The sequence below is a fragment of the Orcinus orca genome, chromosome 9 (assembly GCF_937001465.1).
Source record: "Orcinus orca chromosome 9, mOrcOrc1.1, whole genome shotgun sequence".
Lineage (NCBI taxonomy): Eukaryota > Metazoa > Chordata > Mammalia > Artiodactyla > Delphinidae > Orcinus > Orcinus orca.
Genome location: NC_064567.1, coordinates 27,791,143 through 27,810,576, shown reverse-complemented (window position 1 = coordinate 27,810,576; position 19,434 = coordinate 27,791,143). Strand labels below are relative to the sequence as shown.

Below are 19,434 nucleotides of genomic sequence, written 5' to 3'. Positions count from 1 at the left end.
TGAATTTTTTTTTTTTTTAAGATTCCATATATATGTGTTAGCATACAGTATTTGTCTTTCTCTTTCTGACTTACTTCACTTTGTATGACAGATTCTGGGTCCATCCACCTCACTACAAATAACTCAATTTCGTTTCTTTTTATGGCTGAGTAATATTCCATTGTATATATGTACCACATCTTCTTTATTCATTCATCTGTCTCTGGACACTTAGGTTGCTTCCATGTCCTGGCTATTGTAAATAGAGCTGCAATGAACACTTTGGTACATGACTCTTTTTGAATTATGGTTTTCTCAGGGTATATGCCCAGTACTGGGATTGCTGGGTCGTATGGTAGTTCTATTTGTAGTTTTTAAGGAAGCTCCATACTGTTCTCCATAGTGGCTGTATCAATTTACATTCCCACCAACAATGCAAGAGGGTTCCCTTTTCTCCACACCCTCTCCAGCATTTACTGTTTCTAGATTTTTTGATGATGGCCATTCTGACTGGTGTGAGATGATATCTCATTGTAGTTTTGATTTGCATTTCTCTAATGATTAATGATGTTGAGCATTCTTTCATGTGTTTGTTGGCAATCTGTATATCTTCTCAGGAGAAATGTCTATTTAGGTCTTCTGCCCACTTTTGGATTGGGTTGTTTGTTTTTTTGATATTGAGCTGCATGAGCTCCTTGTAAATTTTAGAGATTACTCCTTTGTCAGTTGCTTCGTTTGCAAATATTTTCTCCCATTCTGAGGGTTGTATTTCCGTCTTGTTTATGGTTTTTTTGGCTGTGCAAAAGCTTTTAAGTTTCATTAGGTCCCATTTGTTTATTTTTGTTTTTATTTCCATTTCTTCAGGAGGTGGGTCAAAAAGGATCTTGCTGTGATTTATGTCGTAGAGTGTTCTGCCTATGTTTTCCTCTAAGAGTTTGATAGTGCCTGGCCTTATATTTAGGTCTTTAATCCATTTTGAGTTTATTTTTGTGTATGGTGTTAGGGAGTGTTCTAATTTCATTCTTTTACATGTAGCTGTCCAGTTTTCCCAGCACCACTTATTGAAGGGGCTGTCTTTTCTCCACTGTATATTCTTGCCTCCTTTATCAAAGATAAAGTGAGCATATGTGCATGTGTGTTTATCTCTGGGCTTTCTATCCTGTTCCATTGATCTATATTTCTGTTTTTGTGCCAGTACCATACTGTCTTGATTACTGTAGCTTTGTAGTATAGTCTGAGGTCAGGGAGCCTGATTCCTCCAGCTCTGTTTTTCTTTCTCAAGATTGTTTTGGCTATTTGGGGTCTTCTGTGTTTCCATACAAATTGTGAAATTTTTTGTTCTAGTTCTGTGAAAAATGCCACTGGTAGTTTGATAGGGATCGCACTGAATCTGTAGATTGCTTTGGGTAGTATAGTCACTTTCACACTGTTGATTCTTCTGATCCAAGAACATGGTATATCTCTCCATCTGTTTGTATCACCTTTAATTTCTTTCATCAGTGTCTTATAGTTTTCTGCATACAGGTCTTTTGTCTCCTTAGGTTTATTGCTAGATATTTTATTCTTTTTGTTGCAATGGGAAATGGGAGTGTTTTCTTAATTTCACTTTCAGATTTTTCATCATTAGTGTATAGGAATGCAAGAGATTTCTGTGCATTAATTTTGTATCCTGCTACTTTACGAAATTCACTGATTAGCTCTAGTAGTTTTCTGGTAGCATCTTTAGGATTATGAATGCTTTCTTAAAGGTTGACTCCTCAGTTGAGATAACTGCAGTTTCACATGCAGTTGTAAGAAATAATTGAGAGATATCCATTGTACACTGCCCAGTTTCCCTCAATGGTAACATCTTACAAAACTAGACCATCATGTACAACCAGAATACTGATTGATACAGTCATCCATCCTATTCCAGTTTCCTTAGTTTTATGCACACTCATTTGTATGGATTTCTATACAATTTATTATCTGTCTAGGTTCACTCAGTCACCACAGTCAAGATACTGAACAGTTTTAACACCATATGTTGCCCTTTTATCACCACACCCACTTCCTCCACCCAATCCCCAGCTGGTTAGTTTTATACAATGTACCTCATTTTCAGAATGTTTAAAAATAAATTTAATAAGGCAAATAGATTTTAATTTCCATTATTAAATTGGAGATGTGCTCCCATGCACGAGAGATTAACATTTATAAACAATGGATTGGGGCCACAGACCTCTTTAATCTACACGTTCACTGCCTAGGTGCTTTCCTCAAAGCGCATGGCCATAAACAGCATCTATTCACTGATAACTCCCAAGTATGTATTTATAGCTCCAACCTCTCACCAGAGGGCCAGTCTGTTATTTTCAACTGCCTACCTACCATTTCAACCTGCATGAAGACAAGGCACATTGCATTTAACATGCCCCAAATGGAATTTTGACTGCCATCTCCCCACCTCAATCACTCCTTCCGTGAGCAATGCCATGTCATATAAATGGCACACCTATTTACCATTTGTTCAAGCCCAAAGCCTAGGTCTCATCTTTGACCTCTCTCTTTCTTTCACAGCCCACAACCAATCCAATTAGAGTTATGTAGTGAAACCCAGAATCACATAGTTGAAGGCAGACCAAATCCAGGTACTCTTTTTTTGTGTGTGTGCGGTACGCGGGCCTCTCACTGCTGTGGCCTCTCCCGTTGCGGAGCACAGGCTCTGGACGCGCAGGCTCAGCGGCCATGGCTCACGGGCCCAGCCGCTCCGTGGCACGCGGGATCCTCCCGGACCGGGGCACGCACCCGCGTCCCCTGCATCGGCAGGCGGACTCTCAAGCACTGCGCCACCAGGGACGCCCCCAGGTACTCTTACTCCTTGGCCAAGACTCTTCTTCTGCGTGGTGCAGTGCATCTCCAGCCACTTGAAGTGCATTTCACTTTGGCAGTACACTTGCACACACACCATTACGGTGAAAACCATCTTCTCTTTTCTGAAAACTTGGTTTTTGCACACTACCTCCTCTCCTCCTTCCCCTCAAGAAAAAAAAAAGTAGAAAAAAGCCCATATGGATGGTTGAATAGATGTGGGACATCAGACTTTAAAATGTTGGTGACGTATCCATTTCTAGTGCCCGATTTGGGCTGTGAGATAAAGACAGTGGGGATAATTTGGGGACCATGGAGTTGGTGGTAGAGGCCAGAGACAAGTCCTCACACTCCACAAGGACATCTTTTAATTTCATTTTCTTTTACTTTAAATTCCTGATTACAACACTTTATATGACAATAGATTACTTATACCTCACAGATATCCTTTCCTGGCACAGAATATTTTCCAGGTCTTTCAAAGAGGGTCATTCAACCCTGACAATAGCAGATGCCCAAATGTATCTTTATTCTCTGCAATGCCTTGAGTATCTATTATACAGAACATTTTATCACTTTAATTATCAAAATATTTCAATGTCTTGACAAATATTCAGTACTTTTATTTTCCTCCTGTTCATTACACAGGGATTGCTGTTTCCAAATTCAGAATTCTCTTGGCTATGAAGTTCTTAACCTGGACCTTCAGGAGTCTGGACCATTCAAGTTGGGAGCAAAATTTGGAGAGATATGCACTTTTCTCCTTGAGGAATTGTTTGAATTTCATAGCTTACCCAAAGGGGTGGTTAACTCAAAAGAGGTAAAGAACCATGGCTCTAGGAGAATCTTCTTTATAGAAGTCTCTATTCATTTCTTCTAGAAGAGGCTGTCTGGCTTCTCAAACATAAGCAATGGAAAATGGCCACCACAGGCCTACATCAACCTTACCCTTTCGAAGATTTGTTAAATTCTTCATAAAAGGACACTAAGACAAAGGCTCTGAACAATGTTGACTGAATGGCCCACAATTACTTTACTAACTCTATGTTTTTTATACACCTACTGTACAGCAAGCACTGCTGAAAGCTATTCTGTAGCTGCAGAAGTAGTGGCCTTCCAGGAGTTCACATTTCATACAGAAAACAGTAAAAACAGCATTTAAAACAGACCAGAATTGCCACCAGAAAGCTACTGATCAAGGAGTGTGGGAAATCAGTGATGGAAGAGATGTTTTTCCTGGTTGATAATATCAGGATGAATTTGCTAAAATGGAAATATTAAAAAATGGACTTTGAGGAATAGAGAAAATACTGATCTGATGCCGCATCTATTAGTCTTGACTTGCAAATCTCAAACCCTGGGCTCTCTGGGTCCCAGTCCTCTCAAGTTCCATGGAAACAGTTCTGAAAAGAGAAGGTCTCAGAAATCAACAAATCTCCCTTTGCAGAAGTCCTTGGGAAGACCCAAAGACTTCATTGGTAGCCAACTATCTTACAGGTAAGAAAATTTTAAACCGCATAAGAACAACCTTACCAAGTTTTACCCAACAGCTTCATTTTATAGCATCTGATATCATTCTTCTAATGCTGTAAAAACTACAAACATCAAATACTCAAATTCATTAAATTTGCTCATATCTTCAAGAAAAAAAAAAGCACTTTTCATAGCACTGTTTAGCATCCTTGCCCTCTATGATTAATCTATTTTCTAGAACCAGGATAACTGTCTTCACATTAATATTGTCAATCACTAAAAATGGGGATTAATAGCTCTGCTTTTCCATAATGATGCCTTTGTTTGCGCTAACCCTAGTCAATTGTGCCCTTCTCCCACTGAAAAAAAAATTAGTTCTTTTCTGAGTCCCCAGTCCAATTATGGCATATCTCTTTTCAAACAAATTATATTCTGTTACTTTCTTATAACATTCACCTTTTAGTATGAAATATACAAGTAGACTAAGATTTGCACTGTTACATAAATAGTGTTTTCCCTGAGATTAATTCATTTGCTGGTTATTCTGTTTATATCATCTATAAATCTGGTGATCTAGAGATAATACATCATGAGAAGAAATTTGCACAAACCTAACCCCAATTCCAAAAGAACACTCCACCCAACATTATAATTTTCTCATAGCCCAGCGTTTGACTTATTTGACAGTGCCGAATATGCATGGATTTTGTAACACAGCCTAAAAACCCTGATCAAAAGCTGTATTAAGAATTAGCAAATTCATTTACTTCATCAATAAATTTGTTAATTTTCTACCATCACTTGAATCAAATTACTTATCGTGAAGATAGAGTACTGATTGTTCCTGCTCTGTTTTCTGTGCTGAGCCCCCTCATTCTCTCAGCCCATAAGCACACACAGTTGGTCCTTAGCTGTTCTAGACAGAGTGTCTGCTGTTGTACATGATGTCATGACATAACTCAGCACATAGCTCTGGCCTCTTCTCCTGAGTCCCAGTTCTCTATCTCCAGTTGAAGGCAAGGTCCTTCCTTTCAGGCATCCAACAATGGCCTCAGCTAAGACTGAAGTGTCCTTCTTTACAATCCACTCTTCTTCATGGCTGCCCTGTTTCTACACATGATTCTCACTACCCTTGATCAGGCTAACATCTTAGAAGAGGAGGAGGAGTAAAGGGCAGGGGGATGGAAGGATGGGTGGAAGTGAATGAAAATAAGTGGATATGAATGAGAAAGAATGATACTCAAACATCTCAGCTTAGTTTTCAGGTCCACCCTATTTTGTACCAATCTCACTTTTTAACCTCTTGGATACTTGCATTATGTATACAAATTAGTTTGCTCATTATATACAAAACATATTACATTTCCCCAATCATATACCTTGTTTGTGTTTCTCCTGCCTGGGATGCTCTTCTTACCTACCTTCATTGTCCAGATCAATCTCCAAATCTTCTGAGAAGACTACCTGCCTACCTATTGGGTAACAAAGCAGGTACTATCTGACAACATGTCTTTCATAGTAGTCTTCTCATTATTCAACTTCTGAGATATTTATGACCCCTACCTCACACCGCAATATATGACCCTTGTTAGCTCACCCTACCACCCTAACAAGAGGCCTAAACCAATCCATCGCCAATGGTGGGATTTCCGTAACCAGTCCCAGTTTTAATGTAAATGCAAGGAATAATTCCACCTGTATTTGAAAGGTTCTTGGACCCTAACATCCCTCCAGACTGACCCATCTTCCATGAGGCAACCTCCCTCAAAAACAGAAACAAAAAAGTCCTTCCTCCCCACTACCTGATCATTGACAATTAGCCAGCAACTCCAAGGTAACTAAAACTCTTTCTGCAACTTCGTGCAGCACAAAGAGCACAAGGAAGTGAAGTGATCCCCGTATTCTCAAGAGGGACGCATTGCCTGGATGCTGTTACGTCTGAGTCAGGGAGCACTCGGCTGCTAAAGGCAGAGCCTGTAAAGATCACTCTCACGTCTACTTGCTAAACTGTGCATAAGAAACCTGGCTCGGAAAGAGCAGTTCTGTCGCAGCTTCTCAGAGAACAGTTCTGAGAGTCTTAAAATTGCATTTCCCAAACCACACTTCCCTTTGAATACTACTTAAAAGTAGGGAAAAGATGAACAAGTTAATGAGATATAAAATTAGCCTATGTGAACTGAACTAAACTATATTAAGTAATGGAAAAAAATGTTCAAAAGTAAGAATGCAAGAACTTTAACCTCAAACACGAAAACCAGGGGACTTCGATAGCCTGGAGACTATGCATACATTATTGCCTAAAATGGTAGGTGTAACTTCGCAAATTTTTGCACATCATGAAATTTTCCTTAGGATTCCATTTGGTATTAACATTTTACCTTCTAGACAGAAGTCATGAGCTAACATTTTCAAGCAATTATTTACTAACTATACTTCCCTCAATAAAATAATTGAATATACATTTACATTAATAATGATGAAACGGAGAGATTTTAGCACTAAGTAAAATAACACAGACACTATCAGTGACTTTAGAGGACGCTGTCAGAGCAGATTAGAACTTTAGCCTCATCAGGACTAGTAAGGTGAATTTATACAGCACTGGACTCATGGGCCCAGCCGCTCCGCGGCATGTGGGATCTTCCCGGACCGGGGCACGAACCCGTGTCCCTTGCATCGGCAGGCGGACTCTCAACCACTGCGCCACCAGGGAAGCCCTCTTGGTTCTTCTTTTAACCCACTCCAGTCAGGTTTACTCCCAACCACTCCAAAAAGTCTTCCCTTGTCAAAGCCAACAGTGGCTTCCACTTCACAAGCTCAAGGGTCACTTCGTTGCTGTGTGGCATAGGTAAACTCTCTCCTTGCAATGTCTTCCCACGGCTTTCCTGACACCACACTTTCTGGCTCTTTTGCCTTTGTGCAGCCTCTAAATCCTGGCATCCCCAGGCCTCTCTGTCGTTGGCCCTTTTTCTTCCTGAGCCCCAGACTCTCCCAGTATGATTTCATAATGTCTCATGACTTAAATTAAAACACTAACTTTATCAAAATGATTTCCAAATCTTTATCTCCAACTCTGACCTCTCACTGGAATTTCAGACTTGTATATTCAACTACCACCTGCCATCACATGGACGTCTAACATTCTTATTTCATCAGGTACACAACAGAACTTTTGATTCCCCCCGCCCCCTGCCACATATGCCCCTGCCCCAAAATATTGCTCCATGGGAAGAGGGACCGCAATATATGGAGAGCCCTGATCAGTGGCTGACCAGAGTAGGTGCTATATTGAAACAACACCCTCATCAAAGATGCACCATCAGAGCACAATTAATAGAAATGCTGCATCAGATAAATGCTGGAAATGTAAATGGGAGACAGCCATCAAAGGATACTATCTTTTCTATAAAACGTGAGTGAGGGGAATAGGTGGATGTTACCCGTAGTTCTGGAGAATGGTATGTCTTAAACTACAGACTCCAGCTGATCACTTTTTCTGCTTGAATTCCTGGGCTTTCATCATGTCCCTTTTAAGGCAAGTAGGTGGTCTAGTGTTCTGACTCAGGCCAAAGCTCCCAAGCGCGGGAGCACAGAAGAATTCCGAAGCACAAAACAGGGCATGGATCCAAGAGGATGTGACGAGACACCCAGGTGAAATCCAGTAGTCTAGGAACTTCACAGGCAACACAGGAAAACAGGACCACAGTAGGGCAAGGAGCAGAGCCTCATGACTACTCAAAACATTAATATGCAGGTCCTGTTCCACTTCCTTTTTTGTGTGTGTGTGCGGTACACAGGCCTCTCACTGTTGTGGCCTCTCCCGTTGCGGAGCACAGGCTCCGGACGCGCAGGCTCAGCGGCCATGGCTCACGGGCCCAGCCGCTCCGCGGCATGTGGGATCTTCCCGGACCGGGGCACGAACCCGTGTCCCCTGCATCGGCAGGCGGACTCCCAACCACTGCGCCACCAGGGAAGTCCTCCACTTCTTTTTTAATAATGCTGCGCCATGCCCACAGGTGGGGTGAGGCAGGGGATGGGCCACATGTAATCCATTCTTTAGACCACAGAGAGTGATCTTTCCAGAACCCCAACTTGTTCCTGTCATTCCTTGCCTCACAGACCAACAGCGTTCCCCATCTTGTGATAGTTCCAAGCTCTTCCAGCTAGCATGTGAGGCCCCTTAACATTCAAGTCCTTCCCTAACTCTAGCTTCATCTGCTACTCCACCAAAACACACAATGAATCTCCCATAGACTTCAAGCCATTTCATTCTCCTCGTGCCTTCGTAAGCGTTGTTTTCCTCCAGTCTGCTGAATTTCTACGCATCTTCCAAAATTCAGGAATTGTCCTTGTTAGAACCTTCATTAAAGTTCCAACAGAGGATTGAGCTTCCAGACTTCCAAATCATTTCTTCTTCTGGGCAGAGAGCTAGACTGTTTCCCAGCCTCCTCTATACTTAGATATGACCATGGCATGAAGACCTCAGATGAACTGTCAGACCAGGGGTCCTTAAGCCTCAGCATCACGTAGGAAGCTTTTAAAAAACAGACACTTAGGCCCCACATCCACAGACTGTTTCACTTAGTCTGAGGTGGGGGCCCAAGTACCCAGTGGTTTGTAAAGCTCCTCAGGTCATTCTAATGTGGAGCCAGGGTGGAGCATTAAAGAAATCCACGCAAACTATCCAGTATCAAATTAAGAGACTGTCATCCACGTGTTCACATTACGCCCTATACACACCCTCAGAGAGACGCTGATTAATTATACCATTCATCACATTTTACTTGCATATCTGTCTCCTGACCACATGCAAACACCTTGAGGGAAAGAATAAAATCTTGTCATTTTTGTATTTTCATTGTTTCGCCCAGTAACTGATATTTTTAGAAGGCATTCAATAAGCATTTTTCAATGTATAAAATATATTTATCACATATATGTCATTTTGACAGAATATTTTCATTAACAACCATGAAAAACCTAAGAACAATATTCATATTATTATAGTTGGAACAGTAGATTCATATAATCTTTTATTCATTAATAGATGAAAACAGGTCATGAAGTGCATTGGCAAATACACTTTTCCCTTCCATTACTATTACAAAAATGCCTGATCTCTGAAGATTTGTGTTCTCTTATCATTCAGAAAAAAAAAAAATGTGGACATGCTGGGATAAGACCCTAATTTCTATAGGCTAGATCTAAGTAAAGAAGAAAAGTCTAAAAATAAATGCATGGAATATCTGACTGTAGCCTATATTTTTATCTGATGAGATTTGGGAGAAAGCAGAAATAAGTTAAAACATCTTTAGGAGAAACCTTACTTAGAAATATTTTTATGTAGTTCCTCTACACGTAGGCCAAAGGTAAAAAAAAAAAAATAATGCATAGTCAAATGAAGCAACACTGATAAAAGTTATAACTTGATTTAAGAATATAATACAGTTGTATTCACAATTATAAAAACAATTTTTATGGATTACAGACCTAAACGTAAGGCTAGACACTATAAAACTCTTAGAGGAAAACACAGGGAGAACGCTCTGTGACATAAATCACAGCAAGATCCTTTTTGACCCACCTTCTAGAGAAATGGAAATGGAAATAAAAACTAAAAACAAAAATAAACAAATGGGACCTAATGAAACTTAAAAGCTTTTGCACAGCCAAGGAAAACTATTAGAGGAAAACACAGGGAGAACACTCTGTGACATAAATCACAGCAAGATCCTTTTTGACCCACCTTCTAGAGAAATGGAAATAAAAACAAAAATAAACAAATGGGACCTAATGAAACTTAAAAGCTTTTGCACAGCATAAATAAGACGAAAAGACAACCCTCAGAATGGGAGAAAATATTTGCAAACGAGGCAACTGACAAAGGATTAATCTCTAAAATACACAAGCAGCTCATGCAGCCCAATATCAGAAAAACAAACAACCCAACACCAAAATGGGCAGAAGACCTAAACAGACATTTCTCCAAAGAAGATATACACATTGCCAACAAACACATGAAAGGATGCTCAACTTCACTAATCACTAGAGAAATGCAAATCAAAACTGCAATGAGGTATCACCTCACACCAGTCAGAATGGCCATCATCAAAAAATCTACAAACAATAAATGCTGGAGAGGGTGTGGAGAAAAGGGAACCCTCATGCACTGCTGGTGGGAATGTAAACTGATACAGCCACTATAGAGAACAGTATGGAGGTTCCTTAAAAAACTAAAAATAGAACTACCATACGACCCAGCAATCCCACTACTGGGCATATACCCTGAGAAAACCATAATTTAAAAAGAGACATGTACCACAATGTTCACTGCAGCACTGTTTACAATAGCCAGGACACGGAAGCAACCTAAGTGTCCAGAGACAGATGAATGGATAAAGAAGATGTGGCACATATATACAATGGAATACTCCTCAGTCATAAAAAGAAACAAAATTGAGTTATTTGTAGTGAGGTGGATGGACCTAGAGTCTGTCATACAGAGTGAAGTAAGTCAGAAAGAGAAAAACAAATACCGTATGCTAACACATATATATGGAATCTAAAAAAAAAAAAAAATTTGTTCTGAAGAACCTAGGGGCAGGACAGGAATAAAGATGCAGATGTAGAGAATGGACTTGAGGACACGGGGAGGGGGAAGGGTAAGCTGGGATGAAGTGAGAGAGTGGCATGGACTCATATATACTACCAAATGTGAAACAGATAGCTAGTGGGAAGCAGCCGCATAGCACAGGGAGATCAGCTCGATGCTTTGTGTCCACCTAAAGGGCTGGGATAGGGAGGGTGGGAGGGAGACGCAAGAGGGAGGGTATATGGGGATATATGTATATGTATAGCTGATTCACTTTGTCATACAGCAGAAACTAACACAGCATTGTACAGCAATTATACTCCAATAAAGATATTTAAAAAATAAAAACAATTTTTAGAGAGGAAACTGATTCAATATTACTAATCAGATTCACATTTATTTAACTGAAATCAGATTCATCAATTATATATCATGATACATTTATTTTTTAAAAAAGAAGTGAATATTTATATAAATATTATAGCTAATTATTAACTCCAGAATTTCAAAAGTCAGATATTATACGATCCAATCAGTCTTAAGGTCTTCAGTTGCTCCTTGCTGTTTCCTAAAACATAACAATTGCTATTTAATGACATTCACTTGAATATTTTCCTCAGACATTTTGAGATTTAAAATTATACACACAGGAAAGATATATCTTGCTAACAATCATTTCCTCAGCTTTATTTTCCTGATTTGCAAGTGATTTTTGTTATCAAATGTAATTGTCTCTGTAGAATGTGCTTTTATATTTCTGCTAAAGTAGACAAATTATGTTAAAATGTATTATCAATCACATGATACTAGTTGAGAAAAAAGATGACGGCAGTGAAAGGCAGATACCAATTTCCTGTGAGTGATTCACACGTCTCTCCCTATTTTCCCTTTACACACCGTGAAAGGGGGTCTTCAGAACAGAATGCCTCATGGTTCCTGCACTTCCGGGGGAAGACTTTCACAGTGAGAGGGGCAGGAAGCACAGCAATTGCCTCCATTGATTTTTTTTAAAATTCCTAGACCTCAAGTGCTTAATCTCCAAAGCTTGAGATTTCTAGGGGAAGGGAATCATAAACCTGAACACTGTACTTTTTAACCATTCATAAATATTCCTGCTTATTCCTTACAAACACACAACCAGTTCTGTAATATTACTTAACACAGTTCTTACAGTCTTCAGAATTTGGTGAGGGCAGGTGGGAGCGGTATTTAGAGAGGAAGGTTCCAGGTCACTTTGCTTTGACTCTTGGGTAAACATGGGTGAAACTTTCTTCAGTTAATGGAAGGAGATTATGAAAGATTAATGAAGGTTGCTTTCGGCAGAAAAGATCAGGATCTAGGTGGCTGTAAAATTCAGTTAATTAATCCTCTTAAAAGGTAAAAGGAGGAGAATGACAGTGTATATGGTACTATGTATTCCACTACTCAGACTCCGGTCACTTAGGATTGTGTGTCTCTGCAATCTACAAGAGCCACACACATACGTGCTAATGTCACCTCAACCCACAGCCCCAACCCAGCCCTCCTTATGCTAGCAGCTCCCCCCAGACGCCAGGGGCTGCTTCACGTCTCCACACTGGCACATGCTCCCCCCCCCCACAGAATATTTAGCATCTTCTCATCCTGGTAACCCTCTTCATGACACACCTGAAGATTACACAATTCTCCCCAATACTGAATTCTCCTCAACCTCGAGAAGGTAGAGCCAGGGACTTACCACGCCACTGTGGCATTTACAAGAGTGCTTCCTTTGAAAAAAATTAAAGCTAGCAAATAACTAGATCTCCTTTCTATGTTACCATCTGTATTCTCTACATGATTACAGAGAATGGGTTAACGAACTGATTTAAACACAGTGTACCACGCTTTGTTGTATTTTAAAATAATCTTTAAAAGACATTTCATTTCTGTTCAAGGAAAGCTGATTCATTACCGGTACCACTTAAGTAACAATATTTTAATTCAAAAATATGTGAAATCAAAATTATTCTGAAGACTATAAAACACATAGCTTTAATATCAACTAACTTCATTTCTCTAAAAGTATGACTGTATTTATTTGAAATTCACTGCATTTCCTTCAAGTTATTCTGAAATTAAAGTCTTTACTGACAGACTAGGCTTCTTTCACCCCGTTAATATCCTGATTCAAGTAAATGATGGCTAACAATTTCAGATTCTGGTATTGTTATGTTACTCATTGTAGAATGTACAGTTTGCGCTCTTTTCTTCATCTTTTTTCTTAGTGTTCTGTTCTATGAATGTGCACCAATGCAAACACGATATTCTCAAAGCAAAGAATCCAAAATCTGACAGGCAGTTTCAGTAGCACAAGAACTAATCCATGACATATGTGGGTTGTTCTTATGTTTTTCTGATAACATGTAAATAACTTTTCTTTCAATTATCCCTGGTTTCATAACTTAATTGTTACACATGCTATCTTCTAAATTAGTGCTTTTAAGAGTTTCCTAGAGGAAACTCTTCAATGCCTTAATTTTGAAATTAAGTTCTTGGCTCTGACCGGAAGCAATATCAACACCCATGCTTCTTCAGAAGACAGCTTCCTGTTTTTCCATTATGGATGCTAAACCTACAGCTCTGGGACAAGGGCTACAAAACCACGTGAGGCTCCTGCCAGCTTCAGGTGGCAGCCCTGGCACTGCTCCCTCCTCATTCACGTCCTTTCCTTTCCGAGTCCCCAAGAGCTGTCTGGCCGTTGCCAACCTGCACATCTCAGCAGAGCAGCTTCCTATCCTGAGCTTCGGACCCTGAAGCAACAAAACATCTTTGAGATTTCCTAGGAGAACACTGTTGGCAAGAACAAGGGACCAGACAGGGTAAATAAATACAGAAGCAAGAATTTTACAGTTAGCAAGAGCCTCAAAGCCTTTCCTGAGACACAGGGAAAGTGGAGTAAATTCCACCAACATGTACCTGGAGCCAGGTGCCCGCAGCTTGGCTAGCTTTAGACCAAGCCGTTTCCCCGAGCCCTGCTCTACTAATTCCTCTCCTCACACCATTCCTTCCCTATAAAGGGCAGGCTATCTTCTGTGATTTCTATAGCCTTTTCTTTTTAAAACTCTGTTGAAAGACAACAAAGGAACAAACAAGATAGACAGGTCCTTGAGGGTAAAAGAAGAACCTCAGCTGTTTTTCTCAACAATCCATTTCCTTAATTTCTGTAAAATGATTCTTATTCCAAAGGAAAGCTCTTCCCTTACTTATGAGTATTTCTGTAATTTCTTTAAGTTAATCAAAAAATCTTTAAGCTTTTCTTTCAAATCTCAGAGCTGAAGAGAACTCTAGATTCAGCTCAGACATGTAAAGAGCTTAGGAGAAGTCATGCCTCCTGTCTTTACAGTAAACAGCTGGACAAGCTGAAAATCAATGACTTTTCCGCACTTATCAGGGAACTGAGCTTTCAGGGCAAACCACTAACCCAATATCTGGAGACACAGGAAAAACAGAGATACTACATTTAAAGCAGAAGTCAATGGGTGCCAGAAATACAGAACCACTTATCTGACTAGTAATTCGGACAACCTACTGGAAGCTGAGTGCAGAGAGTGAGAAACTCCTGGGGTTGTAATCATAAAGGGGCTTCCACACTTTCCTGGGCTTTCTTCCAGTGACCCCACCAAGTTCTCATGGTAAGGATCCAAGAAGGTTCCCCTTGGGAACGTGGCCGGAAGAGGGGGAGAAAAGCCACTGTTATACCGCCCAGATTCTTTTCCCTAACAAAGGGGAAAGGACTTTGTTAGAAGAAAACGCTGAAAACTTATTCTAGCTGGAGGAGGAGAAGGCTGCCCTCTGCAGTCCTTTGCGGCCTTTCTGTCTTGTCTATTTGAAAAATAATAACAAAAAACCCAACATGAACAGGAGACAAGACTTCAAGGAAACAAATGGGGGATGCTTTAGCCAGGGAAGGAAATAAGGGGTGTGGGTGAGGAGGAAAACAATACTCGGGGACAAAGGTTAGAAACACTTATGCAAGGCTTCCCTGGTGGCGCAGTGGTTCAGAGTCCGCCTGCCGATGCAGGGGACGCGGGTTCGTGCCCCGGTCCAGGAAGATCCCACATGCCGCAGAGTGGCTGGGCCCGTGGCCGTTGAGCCTGCGGCCCGGAGCCGTGCGGCTCCTGCGGCCCGGAGCCCACGGCCGTTGAGCCGTGGCCGTTGAGCCTGCGCGCCCGGAGCCTGTGCTCCGCAACGGGAGAGGCCACAACAGTGAGAGGCCCGCGTACTGCAAAAAAAAAAAAAAAAACAAGAAACACTTGTGCAAGTTACAGCCCTGAGACACAGGCCCATGGAAAGACTGAGACTTTACCAAATGGTAGGATGAACACTCCCTTCTCCCCAGCACCCTACCACAACACCAGCGTCGCTCCAGAAAAACAGCTGATCACGGCTAAAGAGCCGCAGATACAGACTCTGAAGAGGAATACTTCGGGAAGCCCAAAGTCAAGACAGGAGAAAAAGACAAGGACACTAGAAGAATGTGAAGCTTCTTGCGCCTGTGGCTACAACAAACATTAAACACAGCCAACCTCCCGGTCAGATTAACATAAATCCTCACACTAAAGGCGAGTATACCGCAGTTTCTCTTACCTGATACAACATGTCTGGCTCTCAACAAAAAGTTATACAAAGCATGCCAAAAGGCAAAAGAAGAAAAAGGAACACAGTCGGTGGAGACAAATCATGCATCCAAACCAGATTAAGATGTCACACGGACGTAGTTAACTAACAAGGAATTTAAGTAACCGTTAATAATATATGAAGGGCTGTAATGGAAAAAGTTGAAAACAGGCAAGAACAGATGGATAATATAAGCAGGGAGGTGGAAACGCTAAGAAAGAATCAAAGGAAATGCTAGAAATCAAAAACACTAACAGACGGGACGGGCGTATCAGCAGACTTGCTGATTCTGAGCAAAGAATCAGGACACTTGAAGGTCAGCCGAAACTACCCTCTCTGAAATGCAGAGAAAGAGAACTAAAAAGCAAACAAAAAAATAAAAGGAACATCCCAGAACTGTGACAAGTAACATAAGTAGACATAACAAATATAACTAAAATACTGGCAGGAGAAGGTGAGAATAGGATATAAGGAACGTTTGAATTAATAATGGCTGAGAATTTTCCAAACGTAATGACACACACCAACCCCTAAAATTCAGGAGGCTCAGAAAATACCGAGCGGGAGAAATATCAAAAAACTCATACCCAGGCGTATCATATTTGAACTGCAGAAAACTAAGCCAAGGAGAAATTATTAAAGGAAGCCAGAGGACAAGAAAACAAACAAAACACCTTACAGAGAATCGAGGAAAAGAGCTTGATCGGACTGCTCATCAGAAGCCACACAAGCAAGAAAATGGAGTGAAATCTTTAGAATATGTTAAAAGAGAAAAAAAGCTAACTCTACATCTAATGAAATTATCCCTTAAAGATAAAGAACAGAGACTTTATCAGATATACAATAACTGGGGGAGTTCATTATCAGTAGTCCTGCCTTTCAAAAAATGTTCAAAGAAGTTTTTCAGATAAGGAAAATGATGTAGGTCAGAAACTTGGATCCACATGAAGAAAGAAAAGTGTCAGAGAAGGAATAAATGAAGGTGAAATTATATATACACACACACACATATATATATCTTTTACTTTTCTTATTAATTGATCTAAAAATTATCTGTTTAAAGCAAGAGTAGTAACAATATGTTTGGTGAACAGAGCATATTATAAGTGAAATGAATGACAGAAATTTCACAAGGGACGGGAGGGAGGAATTGAGAATTCTCTATTATGGGAGAGCTGGACGACACTGGAAGCCTTATAGTGTTATTTGAAGGTAGACTTAGATTAGATTATTTTAAAATACATATTGTAAGCCCTAGGGCAACTACTAAACACACTTTTTAAAAAAGATAAGTAGTGCATCAAAAGAGAATATAAAATGGAATCATATAAATGTTCAATTAAAATTAAAGAAGGCAGAAAAAGGAGGGGAGACAAAGAACAAATGCAAAGAAGAGTCAACACTTAAAAAGACTGCAGAATGTGATCCAACTACATCACTCTATATACAAATGGTCTAAACACACCCATTAAAAGACAGAAATTGTCAGACTGGATTAAAAACAAAAACAAAAACCAGAGGTAATATGCAGCTGTCTACAAGAAACCCACTTTAAACAAAGAATCAGACAGGTTAAAAAGAAACAGATGGAGAAAGATACACCCTGGTAACCATAATCAAAAGAAAGCTGAAGTAGCCATATTAGTTTGAGACAAAGTAGACTTCAAAAAAGAAAAAAAGATTATCAGGGACAGAGAGGGACTTTATATAAAGTCCACAAATTTATATATTAATTCCACAAAAAGACATGACAATGCTAAATGTCTATGAACCTAACAAAGCATCAAGATACATGAGGCAAATACTGATAGAACTGAAGGCAAAAATAAATCCATTATTACAGATAGAGATTTGAACTAGAAGTACTGGGTTGGCCAAAAGGTTCTTTCGGTTTTTAAGTAAAAATAAAAGATATGTTTTTCATTTTCACCAAGAACTTTATTGAACAACATATTCACTGTTTTTGTTCCACTACCTTCTGCCATTTTTCAGGCAACTTCATAATTCTATCTTCCCAAAACCTTTTATCTTTTTGAGCAAAGAACTGTACCAGATGCCTTTTACAGTCTTCCAGGGAATCGAAATTTTTTCCATTAAGAGAATTCTGTAAAGACCGAAATAAATGGAAATCCAAAGGTGCAATGTGTGGTGAATACGGCGGATGAATCAGAACATCCCAGCCACGGGACTTCCCTGGTGGTCCAGTGGTTAAAGACTCCGCCTTCCAGTGCAGAGGGTGTGGGTTCAATTCCTGGTCGGGGAGCTAAGATCTCACATGCCTTGAAGCCAAAAAAACAAAACATAAAACAGAAGTAATATTGTAACAAATTCAATAAAGACTTTAAAAATGGTTCAGATCAAAAAAAAAAAAATCTAAAAAAAAAAACAAAAAAAACCCCAGAACTTCCCAGCCAAGCTGTAACAGTTTTTGCCTGGTCATCAAAGAAACATGCGGTCTTGTATTATCCTGATGGAAGATGATGCATTTTCTGTTGACTAATTCTGGATGCTTTTCGTCGAGTGCCGCTTTCAGTTGGTCTACCTGGGAGCAGTACTTGTTGGGAATTAATCGTTTGGTTTTCTGGAAGGAGCTCATAATAGAGAACTCCCTTCCAATCCCACCATATACACAACATCACCTTCTTTGGATGAAGACCGGCCTTTGGTGTGGTTGGTGGTGGTTCACTTCGCATGCCCCACGATCTCTTCCGTTCCACATTGTTGTACAGTATCCACTTTTCATCACCCATCACAGTTTGTTTTAAAAACAAAATGTTTTTGTTACGTTTAAGTAGAGACTCACATGTGGGAATATGGTCAAGAAGGTTTCTTTCGCTTATGTGGAACCCAAACATCAAAGCGATTAACATAACCAAGCAGGTGTAGATGATTTTCAGTGCTTGATTTGGATATTTTGGGAATGTCGGCTATCTCCCGCGTGGTATAACATTGACTGTTCTCAATTAATGTCTTGATTTGATCGCTATCAACTTCAACTGATCTACCCGACCGTGAAGCAACGTCCAGCGAGAAATTTCCAGCACGAAAGACACGTTCTATCAGTCACAGCACCTTCTCCATACGCTGCACAAATCTTTTTTTGTATTTTAGTTGCTTTTTTACCTTTCTTGAAATAATAAAGCATAATATGCCGAAAATGTGTTTTTTCTTCCATCTTCAATATTAAAATGGCTACACAAAAATTCACCAATTTTGATACTTTTTTTTAAATGCGTGCTGCTATGACAGCTGTCATAATACAATCTAACAAAACTGTTTTGAATGAAGTTAAAGACAACTAAGCACTACTAGAGCCATCTGACAGAAAACATCGAATGAACCTTTTGGCCAACCCAATATGTTCCAAATCACAGAGGACAGAAACCAGGAGGTCAAAACCCTTGCTGTAGAAGTGATCTTTAAAAGTAAACAAAAGATTAATTTTAGTACATTTTGAGTAAATAAACTCGTAGGTCCACAGGAATTTATGTTATGACCCTGTAACATTCAGGATAAATTCTACTGCATTTGTAATAACTTATTTTAGAGGTCTACCTGCTCTATTAAGACTTCAGCACATAGAGAACAAATATTTTATTTAGTTAAGGTTGGTTTCCCCAACACCTAGCAAAGTTTTTGGCTTGAATACTTGGTAAACATTTACTCAATGTCTGAATCTGAATTTTACTAATAAATTTTGTTCATCAATATTTAACTATACAAGTGAGCTACTGCTCCATTAAAAACAGAAAGTCCCAGTTGTGTTTCTTTTACAATGGAAGATTTTGGCTGTACAGTCATCCTCCAATATTATCAAAACCACCACCTGGTTTAATAATGCAGTAAAATCAATTATAGTGAAAGCATGAATTGTTCACAGGGTTAAGGTTCCACACTGCTTT

The 19,434-nt window shown here is 39.8% G+C and overlaps 1 protein-coding gene across 26 annotated transcripts in view; it reads right to left on the bottom strand.

Annotated features, from left to right (window-relative positions):
* The window catches only part of CADPS2 (calcium dependent secretion activator 2), a 495,227-nt gene that overhangs the window by 312,390 nt on the left and 163,403 nt on the right, over positions 1-19,434 (bottom strand). The window lies entirely within an intron of this gene.